The sequence below is a fragment of the Ursus arctos genome, unplaced genomic scaffold, assembly GCF_023065955.2.
Source record: "Ursus arctos isolate Adak ecotype North America unplaced genomic scaffold, UrsArc2.0 scaffold_26, whole genome shotgun sequence".
Lineage (NCBI taxonomy): Eukaryota > Metazoa > Chordata > Mammalia > Carnivora > Ursidae > Ursus > Ursus arctos.
Window position 1 is genome coordinate 28,761,096 of NW_026622941.1, and position 14,490 is coordinate 28,775,585.

At 37.6% G+C, this 14,490-nt stretch overlaps 1 protein-coding gene across 2 annotated transcripts in view; it reads left to right on the forward strand.

Annotated features, from left to right (window-relative positions):
* BICD1 (BICD cargo adaptor 1) overlaps window positions 1-14,490 on the forward strand; it is a 280,674-nt gene that overhangs the window by 130,608 nt on the left and 135,576 nt on the right. The window lies entirely within an intron of this gene.

Here is a 14,490-nt window from a genome sequence, read left to right on the forward strand (position 1 = left end):
GCAGAATTGTGCTGGTAAATTGCTCAAAGATGCCTTCTGTTTACTAAGACTAGTGTTGCAGCTGTTTTTAATTAGCTGTTACAAATGATAAACTGCCAGTCTATGCTTGTTAGATTTGCTTAAATTTATTCTATTCCAAATAAAGGAAATTCAAAGAATATCAATATAGAATGGAAAACTGCTCATTATCAATCAAGTTCAGAAAGGTGGTGGTAAATATCTTAATACATCCTTTTGATTTTATGGGAAGGAGAAAAACTTGATTTCCTATGGTGCAGATGATTACATCTTGTGTTCTATTTAATTTCCTAATTTTTTCTTAAATGTAAATTTCTGTTTTGAGTAGAGGATTCACTTCCAAGGAGAAGGCTCTTTGCAGTCCCCACTGTGGGCCACTGTGTATAGAAAGCATTTACTGACATAAGGAGATTTGTAGTGTTTCTATTCATAAGAGTTTTAAAAATTGTTTTAAGAAAAAGGGTTGGAAATGAAGGAGAGGTAAAAGTGTTATGATTTATCATGAAATTTGGTGAATATCATTCACAGAGCTTTATTTATCCAATGGGTTGGGAAAAAAAATCCATGTTAATTTTCTTATTTTTCTGTTTTTATAGGACTTTACACCATTTTGCTGTTAGTTTTATTTATTATTATTATTATTTTTTTTTTTTTTGAAGAGAGAGGGAGAACATGTGAGTGGGTGGAGGGACAGGAGAGAATCTTCAAGCAGACTCCCCAAGGAGTGAGGAGACTGATGTGGGGCTTGATCTCACCACCCATGAGATCATGACCCATAAGATCATATCCTGAGTGGAAACCAAGAGTGGATGCTCAACGAACTGAGCCACCTAGTTGCCCCTTGCTTTTAGTTTTAAAAGACCAATATTGGGGATGCCTGGCTGGCTCAATCAGTAGAGCATATGACTCTTGATCTCAGGGTTGTGAGTTCAAGCCCCAAGTTGAGTGTAGAGCTTACTTAAAAAAAAAAATTATGACATGCTGAAAGGTCACATGATGGTTTAGCATTTTGGGGTACCTGGCTGGTTCAGTTGGTGGAGCATATGACTTAATCTTGGGGTTGTGGGTTTGAGCCCTGTGTTAGGTGTAGAGATTACCTAAAAAATAAAATCTTTTTGAAAAAGAACAATATTGATGCTCATAGTCAGGACTGTTGAAGAAATTGACATTCTAGGTTACTGTAAAGTGTCTAAATGGTGATGGTATGTAAGGCAGTGCCTTGCAAGAACTTTTATTGATTTGATTTCATGGTACACTGATTTCTTGCTACTATATAGCCTTAAATAGTTATTAATCGACTATGTCTAAAATGTATGGAAGATGATTGTTTTCCATCCTAGGTGAAGACCTAATGAACATTTGCTTAAAATCACAGCAAAGGAACTTTAGACTTCAGAAAAGCAAAGTAAGGATGATGGGAATCCTTTTGCATAGGATTCCTTTTACCTGAAACTTTGGAAAATAGGTAGATGAATTAGAAAGCTAAATTTTTTCAACTTTTGCTTTCTTGATTTTCATTGGAAAGTTTATGAAACCTAAATTTTCTTCAATTCATGAAACCTATTTTATGGTCTAATAGAAAAGTTATGTCACGTTAGTTATATGTTATGTATTAGTAGAGTTATATAGAGAGAGTCAACTTAGTTCCTATCAGCTACATTCCTGCAGAACCAATATTGCCTTTTTTCAATATGATTTGTTGAATTCCAGAAGTTTATTTACAAATAAATTGTCCTTTGTTATGAACGTGTTATTATATATAAGCTCTGTCCACAGGGAAGTTTCTTTACACCTGCACATGCAAGGTAAAGAACTAATCGTGCCAGCAAACAGAGGAGCAGGGCCACCCCTAGTTACCTTGCCACTTCCACAGCCTCACTACCTGGCAGGGGAAGCGGGGACTCTGCCATCTACAAGCCACTTGTACAGTCCCTTACCCAGGACCTGGGAAGTAATTTTAGAAGTAAAAAAGTCCAAAGTAAAGGTCATGTCTAATTTAAATTATTGCTTTTGTCACATTCTCTACCAGTCATAGGAATGTTTTATTATTAGTCACAAATCAAGGAATTCTTATTCTTAATTTATAATGCTTCTAAAGAGCCACACCCACTGCTAGGGTTTTGATACTTTATTAGTCACTTAGGCTAAATTATGCAAAGCATGAAATTATACAAACTGCCCCCCAAATTTTAGAGGCTTGTAACAACAAGCTTTTATGTCTCATGCTCTACATGTTATAGGTAACTAAGACTTATTCCATGTCAGTGTCATTCTGAGACATGAGCCAAAGGAGCAGCCCCTCTCTGAGACTTTGCTCATCTTTTAGCAGAGGGAAAAAAAAAACCCACAGTGGAAGCATGCGATGGATCTTAAAGCTCCTGCTTGAAAATAGCACACATCATGCCACACACATTTTACAAATCAAGTCAGACAGCCACCCTGAGGCTGTGCAGTTCTGCAAAGAGGGGCACCGCAAGTCATGGAGCCAAGCCTGGCATCAATGTGGCAGCGATGTATAATCTTTCCATGGTGAGGAGCAAGGAATAGTTTTGAATAGTGATACCATCTACTTATAAAATCTTGAGACTCATCTGTTTGTGTGATGAGGTCTGAATATTGGTGGACATCTAAGGCAAAAACAGCCCTCTGTACTCATCACATTATTTAATTTTCTTTCGGGGCTTATAGGAAAATAGCCTTTCTCAACCCTTTGTGTCTGTGTGGGGCTAGAAGACTAAAGCCAGTGGACAATAGAGACAAGTGGTGTGTGGCACTTCCAGACCTAGCTCCCAAACATGTAGTAAAATCGCCCCTCCTCTCATTACTGTTGGGGTGAATTCAGAGGAGACTACCTCTCTAAATCACTGCTCCAGTCATCCAAGGAGATGTAACCAGGAGAACCACCTGACCAGAAACATCCACTTTGGATTATGGGATAGAACAAATGAACCTTTCTTGTCTTATGATACTAAGATTTTGTGGTTGCTTGTTCCTGTGTTACCCTATCCTGACTAATATAACTTTGCTTTATGGTTTATTTAATGATGCACATTTACTAGGGTTATATACATTCTGTTGTTGAGTGGCCAACTATGACATGCCTCCCAAATTTCTGAAAGTATACGTAGATTTCTACTGTACAAATATGAATATGTGACCAAAGAACTGATTTTTAGACATTATTTGATTTTAATTAATGTAAATGTAAATGGCTACATGTGGCTAATGGCTACCATATTGGATCACAAACCTTTAGACAGTAGGAAGCTTTTGGCTGTTTGATGTGTTATAAATCTTTCCACTATTTCAGCCATCTAAACATAAAACCAACATGTTGTCTAAATTAGACACTTTCTGAATGACAGAGTCATAAAAATGAAGAGCAGAAAGTAATCACATCTTTATATAGTGTTTCATTGGTGACAGTTTTGACATTGGAGCACTAGTCAGAGTTCTTTACTAGTACAAGTTGACATGACGGTCCATGTTAATAGGTTCCAAATACGGTGCAGAAGAACAAATGATGGAATGGACATTTTTGCCAAAGTATAAGTGTGATCTTTACTGACATAAAATAAATTTAAAATGAAGAAGGCTTCACAGTCTTAAGTTTCTAAATTTCTTCATTGTTAAGTATGTAAGATGTGTTAGGAGTCTGTAACTTTGCAAATGCTATGCCTTTGCTTAAATCTCTGTATTACATCTGTAGAGATGCTTGTGATCCCTGGAACCACTTACAGGTATTATGAAAGACTCTACATTTCTCTGTGTTTAGAAGTCCATTTCAAAGCAGGAGCTGAGTCGTGTGAAAGAAAGAATATTGGATTCAGAGCAAAATATCTGTATTCTGTTGTCCACTCTCTTGCTATGTGAATTTAGGTAGGTTATTTAAATTCTCTGGGTCTCAATTTCTTCTACAGTGAACTTATGAGCTTAGACTACTCACCAACTTCTAAAATTCTATGGCTGAACATTCCTCTATGTCAGTCATATTTTTTCTCCCTAACCATTTGTTCTTTACACGTGGAATGGGATGTATTAGAACTGAGCCCACCCGTGTCAATATGACTTAACTCTTTGCTCCAGGAAATTCTTGCCCAGGAAGATTAGACAGTAAATTAATAAATAACTTCACTGTTTGCTTTAGGAAATTCTTGCAAATCAATTTATCAGGGCAAACGGTTTGCTCATCTGGGTAAACAGCTCTCTTAATGGAACAATATATTGTTCATCTGGGCAAACAGCTTGACAGGTATGTAGGAGAATGACATTATGCATCTTGAAAATGAAGCTGCTGTAAATGCTATTTTATTTTACCATCTAATTGGGAGAGAAAATATCTTAGTATGTGAGTCTAGGTATTTTTCTTGACTAGCATGAGATGCTACATAGTTTGTACATTGGTGAGGTTAATCATAACAAGATTACTGAGATCATAGACATTGGGTTAATTATAAGGTGGGTGTGCAAAATCAATTTTCTACGTCAAACATAGTTTACAACTTTATGTAAACAAGAATTTATCTATAAAATACATTCTGAGAGATTCGTAATAAAAGTCACTTGATCTAGTCTCATATCCTAGTCACAACTGAGTTTTAAGAAAATCCAGGTCATGGGGCGCCACAGTCGTTAAGCATCTGCCTTAGGCTCAGGGCGTGATTCCAGCGTTCTGGGATCGAGCCCCACATCAGGCTCCTCCACTAGGAGCCTGCTTCTTCCTCTCCCACTCCCCCTGCTTGTGTTCCCTCTCTTGCAGGCTGTCTCTGTCAAATAAATAAATAAAATCTTAAAAAAAAAAAAAAAAGAAAAAATCCAGGTCGTATTAATAACTCCATGTCAATACTGCTTGTTTGCTATTAGCGGCAAGATCAAGAATATTCCCTCATTACTTTCTTCTTTAGGTTTCAAAAAAAACCTACTGTATTTATTCTCTGAGGATAGAGTGTGAGATAATCTTTTTCCTGAATGAAATCCTCCTTTCTACGTACAGTTCTTTCTTCTGAAACAAGGCTTTCCTTTTCCGAAGCCTAGGTAGAAATAATCTCTTCTGGGGGATCCCTCTTATCTAGGGAGGTCACTGCCTGAGCTCATTTCAGTTCATTTTCTTGAGCTGAATCAACTGAATGGCTCTACAAGTTGTCTTTTAAAGGGGTAGACTTATGGTTTTGACGATTTTTTAAAAAGATGTTATTTATTTATTTATTTATTTATTTATTTATTTATTTAGCGAGAGCATAAGTGGGAGGAGGGGCAGAGAGAGCGGGAGAGAGAAAATCTCAAGCAGACTCCGTGCAGTGTGGAGCCCAACGTGGGGCTCATTCTCAAGACCCCGAGATCACAACCTTCGCCAAAATCAAGGGTCAGGCACTCAACCAACTGAGCCACTGAGGCGCCCCAAGGGAGTAACTTGTTTTTATACAAAACCTGCATATAAATAAAACCACCAGGTTTCTTCATACAATATAATGAGGCCTTGATATTCCCGTGACTTGGTACCTAAATGCATAGATTCTGAGTGAATGTTGGTTGGAAGGAAGGGTGACAGAAAGGGAGAAAGGGAAGGGAGGGAAAGTTAGCAAAAAGAATTTTTTTTACTGGACTTTGGTTTGATCTTTAATCAGGAAAAGGAATGTAAAATTTATTATTTTTATACTTGGAGATCCAGAATATAACTTATGATGACTTAGGTTCCTTTTATCTACATTTTAATAGACAAAGACCCTCATTGGGTCCAGAAAAAATTTTTTTACCTGTGTTTTATACATGTTTTGTTCAAAAAACATTGAAGAGTTTCTTTCTGGTTGTAATACCCATAAAATGTGTGCATTTGAATTTTGCTTCTGATTAGACATGTTTTGCTAAGTAAGCAATCTCAAAAGAGATTACTTGCTGAGTATGTCTGTTTTTCCTTATGCTGACTCTTGAAGTCTCTGTGGTTTGCTTGGGACTGTGAATAGCCATAGTAATAAGAGACTAGCTTCTAACCCAGCCAAAGGGGGCTGAAAGCCATCAGAAATAAGATTGACTATATACATCAACTAGGGGATAGTGGTTGTCTAAGACTTTTGATCCCAAGGTTTCTTATGACATATATCACCCTGCCAACAACAAAAAAATATTTAGAACCTAGGTAGAGCTAAGGAGGAGGAAGCGTGGGTGGACAGCATCCTGGGCAGATGGAGTCCTTTTGGTTGAGCCAAGTTCACCAGGGAAGAAGACCAGATCCTAGCTTGAGGCCTGAACTTTTATGAGTAAGACACATGTTAAAAACCTCAAGGGGCCCAGTAGGCAACAGTGAGCAAGGATTTGGAGATCCTTAATTGCCCTAAATTGTGGGGGTGGGGGAAGAAAGGTGTAACTTTTTTTTCTTTTTCTATTTTTTGGGATTATCTGTATTTTCTTTAATAATGATATATATTCGTTACATGAAGGAAAGAAAAACCTAGGTTTTACATATTCACTGGCTGAATTTCAAAATCAATATGGATTTGCTCCTTTCCTACACAGTATGGCATTTTCATTTAATAGATTGCCATTAGTAATGACATCCTGTTTGGTGCAGATAGTTCAAAGCTTAAATTACAACAAAAAAGGTTTAGATGATGTAAGGGACCACTTCTTTCTCAGGGGAACTCCCCCTCACTTCCGTGCCCTAAGACCACCAGACACAGGCACACTTATGGGATAGCTTAGACACAGGCACACTTATGTCAATATGATTTATGGCTGACTTGGCACTCTACATCAGCAGAAAAGGAGGGGCAATTCATTAAATAGTGCTAGGGAAATTGATTATTTATATAGAAAATAATTAAAATAGATCTGTACTTCATTCTGTACACAAAAATCAATTTCAGGTGGATTAAGGGACTTAAATGTAAAAGGCAAAACTTTTAAACTTTTGGAAGAAAATACAGAATAACTTTATGAACTTGGAAGAGGGAAGGCTTAAATGAGACACAGAAAGTCTTAGCCAGGGAGCAAAGGACTGGGCATTGGACTACCTTGAAATCAGGGACATTATTTCATCAAAAGACATCACTGAAAGAATGGGGGGAGAAAATATTTACCGTACTTATTACTAACCAATAGTAAGGAAACAGGAACCTGTCCTTTAGAAAATGAGACCTTATGTTTTCAAAAGACACTGTAGGGGCACCTGGGTGGCTCAGTCAGTTAAGCGTCTGACTTGATTTCTGCTCAGGTCATGGTCTCAGGGTCCTGAGATTGAGCCCTGCTCAGCATGGAGTTTGCTTGTCCCTCTCCCTCTGTCCCTCCCCCCCCCCACTCTCTCTCTCTCTCTCTCTCTCTCTCTCGAGAGAGAGAGAGAGAGAGAGAGAAAAGACACTGTAAAATGAGTGAATAAACAAGCCATAAATACTGGGGGAAGATATTTGCCATGCATATAACTGACAAGGTGGGGGGGACGCACTCTGTTGAAAAATGAAAAAAAAACCTTGAATACAAACTGCACACAAATGGAAATGGAATGGTTAATAAGCTATGAAAGTGCATAGCTTCATTAGTAATCAGGGAAATGCAAATGAAACCAACAGGTGGTAAAAAACTTCAAAGTCTAAAGGTCTAAGAATAAGGATTGCAGCAGTAGGACCTCTTGGACACTGCTGGTGACAGCGTGAGTCAGTGCAGCAACGTTGGAATGCTCCGCAGCCCTGGTAGGAAGAGCTGAGGCTGTGTGTAATCAACAACCTGGCCCATACCCTAGAGCAGTGGATCTCAACCCTTCCTTACATGAGAATCTCGAAATGAGCATGCCAGAAATACTTAGGCTAGGCTTTACCCCAGGCCTGTGGATGCCTAGACCTTGTGTGCCTAAATGCCGAGAGGCACCACTGCAAACCCACAGAGGACCATGAGATATTTACACGTTTGAGGGGAACACAGTGATAATCTTTTGACACTATGTGAACTATGAGCTCAAAATAGTTTGGTTCAGTTTCAATATTAGATTGAGCTACATTCCTTTTTTTATGCAATATTTTGCAAAGCTGGGTTTTCAATGGTTTTTGTAATAAAAAGCAGATGCCATATGAAAATCAATGTGGAACAGGAAATGAGGGTGACAGGGTCCAATCTGATTCCAGGTTTGAGAAATTGTGCAGTGCCCAGTGGGGGCACACATCTTATTAGTACATAATTGTCATTATTCAAGAATGAAATGAAAATATTATTTTTTCTTTAAATTTACATTTTTTTTTCCAAACAGCTACTACATTCTTAGGACATAAACACTTATTTAGTAAAAAGAATTGTTCAGTATTTCTTTTGTCCTGGGTGCTATGAAAACATTATTGAGACACCAAATATACCTTAAACCAAGAATGTTTAGGAATCTCTGTCCCAAATCGGTTAACTCAGGATATTTGGCAATGGAGTCTGTGTGTCTGTTTTTCAAAAGCTTTCCAGGTGATTCTAGTAGGCCACTAGGGCTGAGAACCATCAGAGAGAAACTTTTGCACTTGTGAGTTAGGATAATGCTGTTCAAAGTGTGTGTATCTGGGAATCAGCACTGGCTTGCAAATCATTTCCTATACGTCTGTACCAAGATAAATATAGTTTATATTAATCACTCTTACAGTGAATAATAGTACAGTTTTTATAATCCTTTTGTAATCCTTTTTTTCTCCTGTGTTATGTTTGTTTTGGTTAAATTTATTGAAATATAATTTTATGTCTGTTAAATTTAATATTTAAAATATTACTTAAGTAAATACTGGTGAGGATGAGGAGCAATGTGAACTCCCATGCATTGCTGGTGGAAATGCAAAATGGTACAGCCACTTTGGAAGACAATTTGGTGGTTTCCTATAAAACTAAACATACTCTTGCTATACGAGCTAGTAATCATGTTCTTTGATATCTACCCAAAGGGATATGGATATGAAAACATATCCACAGAACACCTGTACATGGATGTTTACAGCAGGTTTGTTCATAGTTGCCAAAACTCGAGAGCAACAAAGATGTCCTTCAGTAGATGAATGGATAAATAAAAAGTGGTACATCCAAACAATGGGATATTATTCAGTGCTAAAAGTAAATGAGCTACCAAACCATGGAAAGACATGGAGGAAACTTACATGCATATTCCTAAATGAAAGAAGCCAATCTGAGAAGGCTAAATACATTATGATTCCAACTGTATGGCACTCTTGGAAAAGGCAAAACTATGGAGATGGTGAAAAGATCAGTGGTTGCCAGAAGTTAGCAGGGAGGGAAGGATGAATAGGCAGGGCACAGAGAATTTTTGGAGCAGTGAAATTGTTTGATACTATAAAGGTAGATTTAAGTCATTATACATTTTTCCAAATCTACACAAAGTACATCAAGAGTGAATCCTAATGTAAACTATGGACTTTGAATGATAATGATGTATCAGTGTAGGTTCAGCAATTGTAACAAATGTACCTCTCTGGTGGGGAAAGCTACGCCTATGTGGGGGCAAGGAGTAATGGGAAATCTCCATAACCTTCCTCTCAGTTTTGCTGTGTACCTAAAACTGCTCTTTAAAAAATAGTCTTAAAAAATAATTGAGGCTTATGTTTTATATTTTTCTTCTCACATTTTTCTGGGGATTTATATTTGTACAGCTTTATTAAGGTATAATTGACATACTACAAACTGTACATAAAGTGAACAGTTTGTTCAATTTTGGCAAAGGCATACACTTACTAAATCATTACCACAACCAAGATAATGAACATATCCATCAGTCCTTAATGGATTTTCATGCACCTTGGTAATACTCCTTTTTGCCCCTACACATCCCTTCCGCAACAACCCCCACCCCAACTCAGAGCAACCACTCAGGTGCTTCCTTCCGATTGGCTTACGTTCTCTAGAATGTCATATAAATGGACTCTTACAGTATGCCCTCTAGTTTTGTCTGGCTTTTTGTCTCAGCATAATTCTTTTGCATGTCATTGCATGTATTAGCTGTTCATTCCTTTTCATTGCTGAATAAAGTTCCATTGTATGGCTATACCACATTTGTTTATCCATTCACCTATTGGTGGACGTTTGAGTTGTTTCTAGTTTTTGGCTATTGCAGATAAAGTTGCTATAAACATTTACATACAAATCTTTATGTGGACACATACTTTCATTTATTTGGGTAAATAAATATCTACAAGTGGAACAGTTAGGTCGTATGGTAGGAGTATGCTTAGAGTAATTTATTTTTATTGTATTTTACAAAAGTGTTAGTTCACTAAAGATTGGAAATAAAACTATTCCTCACTACATGTATTTTGAGAAGGACTCTCCTAGGGGATAGGCACAAGAATGTTCAGAGCCACATTGCTTATAATGTCAAAGAACTAGAAGCAATCCAATTATCCATTGTCAGGAGAACGGATTATTAAAATGAGGTATCTATTCAGTAGACAATAGCAATGAAAAAAGATGAGTTATAGCTATACCAATCAAAACGGCTACATTGTAGGAATATAAAGTTGAGTTAAAAAAGCAAATTGCAAAAGAGTGCATATGGAATGATTCTATCATAGGACTTTAAAACAAGCAATATTGAACAGTATATTATTTACAAATACATACATATATGGTAAACTACAAAAAAAAAGCAAAATGGTAAATACAAAATTTAGGATCGTGTTTACTTGGGGAAGGGCTGGGGTGCAATGAGGGTGATAGGACAAAGGAAGGGCAAACAAGTTTTTGAGGCTAATGGGTCATGGTCTTTTTCTTAAACTACAGAAATTAATTTTGATTTTTTTGGTTATATTTTGTTATAAATTTTCTTTGTGTATATTTGATATATAACAACAAAATTTTGAAAAATCTCAGAATAGTTTGAAAGGGAGTTTTGTTCAGCAAGACAGAAGGTGCCAATTACAAACCAGCAAGGATACAAAAAAAAAAAAAAAAAACCTTCTAGGCTTTAAGTAAGTATATATTTGAATGATAAGCTGTTAGGTATTGCACTTGAAAAAATCAGGAGCAATAACCCAATTTGTCATATCTATCCTGTGTTTCCCAGTTAGATGGGATTTATAATTGGGTAGGAGTTGGGTTAAAAGCCAGAAAAGATGGGGAAAGTTAAGGAAGAGTTGAAAATTCTCACGGAAAGAAGATAAAATTGAATTCTTTGATAAAATAAACCTTAGAGCCTAAGGCTTGAGAAATGTGTTTGTCTTTTTACATTTTTAATGGCTTAATAAGAGAACGGGTTACATCAGAACTTCTGGTAAGAGGTTTAGTGTTTCAGAAATGCACAAGGAGCTGTGGTCCATAGAGAGGCAGACTGCCTCCTGAGTCATGCGAGAGTTCACCCAGGACTTTTACACCAGAGGAAGCAACAGCCTACCAGGGTCAGATCTGAGACTTCCAAAGGGCAGGTGAGGGAGGCTAACGACTGGTACTGAGTAAGCATCTACTGTGTGCAAGGCATTGTGTAGTGGATTTTTTTTTTTTAAGATTTTATTTATTTACCTGGCAGAGAGAGAGTGAGAGTAGCAGAGGGAGAGGGAGAAGCAGGCTCCCCGCTGAGCAGAGAGCCCGACGCAGAGCTCAATCCCAGGACCCTGGTATCATGACCTGAACCCAAGGCAGACGCTCAACTGACTGAGCCACCCGGGCCTCCCGATTATTTTTTTTTATTACAGATTTTATTTATTTATTTGAGAGAGAGACAGAGAGAGACAGAGATAGCGAGAGAGAGCATGAATATGGAGGAGAGGGAGCCCTAGACGGGGCTCCGTCCCAGGGTCCTGGGATCATGACCTGAGCGGAAGGCAGACGCTTAACCGACTGAGCCACCCAGGCATCCCTTGTGGTGGATTTTAAATCTCTTCTCTCATATCCTTACCTTTTAGGACTGTTTTGTTTTTACTTTTAAGGTAGATGCTATTCTTCTCGTTTTGTACATGCAATCACTGAGACATAGAATTTCAAAATCTTGCCAGAGATTTCAGAAGAGGCAGATTTAAATCCAAATGGGTTTGATTCCAAAGCATATTTTCTTTCTCCTAATAATAAACAATAATTTTTGAGCCCTTACTGTATTTGTCCCAAGAACTATTCCAAGTGATACATAGATTTTCTCTTTTAAGCCTCACAACAACACTATGAGATGAGTAAACTGAGGTACAAAATATTAAGTAACTTGCTCAATGTTCTGCAGGTGGGAAGTGGCAGAGTTGGTCTAGCTCAGGAGCCCACACCCTTGACCTCTTTTGCCTCTTACGCGTACATGTGCCCTTTCAAGGATCAGGCTTGAGATTCTAACTGTCAAGGATACCCAATGACTCCTAATAACTTTTGGGCCATGAGTCATGGAAACCAGTTTCTCCTAGCTGAGTACTTTTGGGTTGTCTCATCTCCAATGATCCCTTCTTTTGTAATTGGATCATACCCTCTAAGACACTTTGCTGCTGGAATAAGTGGTTTGGGAAATGTTTCTCAGTCCCTTCTAAAAAGTTTAACTCATTTATTCCTGTGTGTGTGCGCACATGTGCACACTTTATGAAATCCTTCGGACCCATTATTTTCCACAGAATGAAAATGAATCCTTAACAGAACTCTCAGTTCTCTTAAACTCTCAAACTCCACTCTTTAACATGGACTTTCTTTGAGGCTTAAATTTCAAAGAAATGGTGATTCAACATGATTTAAACCATTTGATGGGATTATAATCCATATCCTTTCTACTCCAAAAGTATTTGAAGTAGATTAAAATAAAAGAAGCCAATACCATGGGGGTAAATACAGCAAAAACACAAAACAGTATAGAGAAAACAGGAGAGTTATACCAGAAACTTAAGATATTTTAGCTAATTCCTGTAGAGCATTTAATGCTGAATTTCCTGGCCAGCAACAGAGACATGTAATTGGTCAAATCGTTTTTATTGTATGTTCAAAGAAGGTAAGGTAGTTCTTTGGGGAGGATGGGTTATAGTGACAGACTAGTTGCCAACCCTTTTCTTCTTACAGGTTAAATCATGTCTCAGTAATCCCTGGCTCACCCAGGTCTTAAAGTGCTGTGGCAGAGACCTGAAGATGCCACCATGCCATGCCACTGACGGTCTTTAAAGAGGTGCCACGGCAGTAGTCATTCTTGCTTGGTAACACTTAAGTTTAGGCTTGCTGCTGTGGGGAATGGCCAGGTTCTGGCTCACTCCCTCCTTTGTTCAGGTCTGCTCAAAGGTTATCCCCTTCCCTAAAGGTCCTGTCTAAATAGGGCTTCCTCTCTCGGCACCTGCCTTACTCTATCCCTGCACTGTCCAACATGGTAGCCACTAGCCAACTGTGACAATTAAAATTCATGAAACTACATACAATTAAAAAATTCAATTCTTTGGTCACACTAGCCACAGCTTAAGAGCTCATTAGTCACCTGTGGTTAGTGGTTAGTGGTTAGTGGAAAACACAGATACATCTTTGCAGGAAGTTCTATTAGGCAGTGCTATTCTATGCTTTCACCCTGGCTTTCATTTTCTTTCTAGAACTTTTGCAACATTATGCCACATACTTATGGATTTATTTATGTTACACTGGAATGTATGCTCCCACTAGGAGAGATCTTTTTTCTAGAACATAGCAGATCTTCAGTGCCTTAAGCAGCGCCTATTACAGTTCTCTGTAAATACTTGTAGAGTGAATGAACAATGAATAAATTTTAGTATTTCAAATAAAAACTATTTTGTCTAATGTCCTTGGGTGACTTAGTGCACTGTTTTGCTACAATTTTTATGATGAAAGAATGAAAATTCTGTAACCAAGGACACATATTAAGATAATGTGACGTTATTAAATATACAAGCCAAACTTTTATTTCTTTAATCATTCATGTTAAGTATGAGAATTCCACTTAACAGCTAATATATTGTCCTGAACATGAAGGTAAAAAATATCAATTTTCTTTGGATTAAGAAGTCATGTGAGTCAAATGAGAATGGAAAGAACGTATTATATAGCTAATTGGACTTACATTGGTATATCATTGAAAGCAACTGCAGTACATTGCAATGGACTAGATGAAGATAATATTGTGCAATTAGAATATATTCCAAAATTGTAGAGAAATGTCAGCTTACTTGAATTAATTTCAAATGAAAATTATCCATGAAATGATTGCAGTACCTAAAAGGAATTTGCTGTCTGAACGAAATATAACTAGAAGCATGACTATGCTAGGTTTGCCTATAAATAGACATTGAAGCTAGTTTTGTGATTTCTGCCAAGCATACAGGCTTCAGTGGCCTTGAAAAAGATTATCTGTCTTTTCTTGGGCCCAGCTTTGTCAGGACATACTTGGAATAGTGATGGAGGAGGAAGCTACCTGGCAGAGCTAGACAGGTCTGGTTAATCCACTTTAACAATTAGCCAAATGATAGATGTCAGTTGGCGTCCTGTCCCATTTTGCTTACTGACAATTAGGCATTAGGCAAAGTAGGAGTGTTTTCTCCTTTACTCCCCCTTTCTAAAATG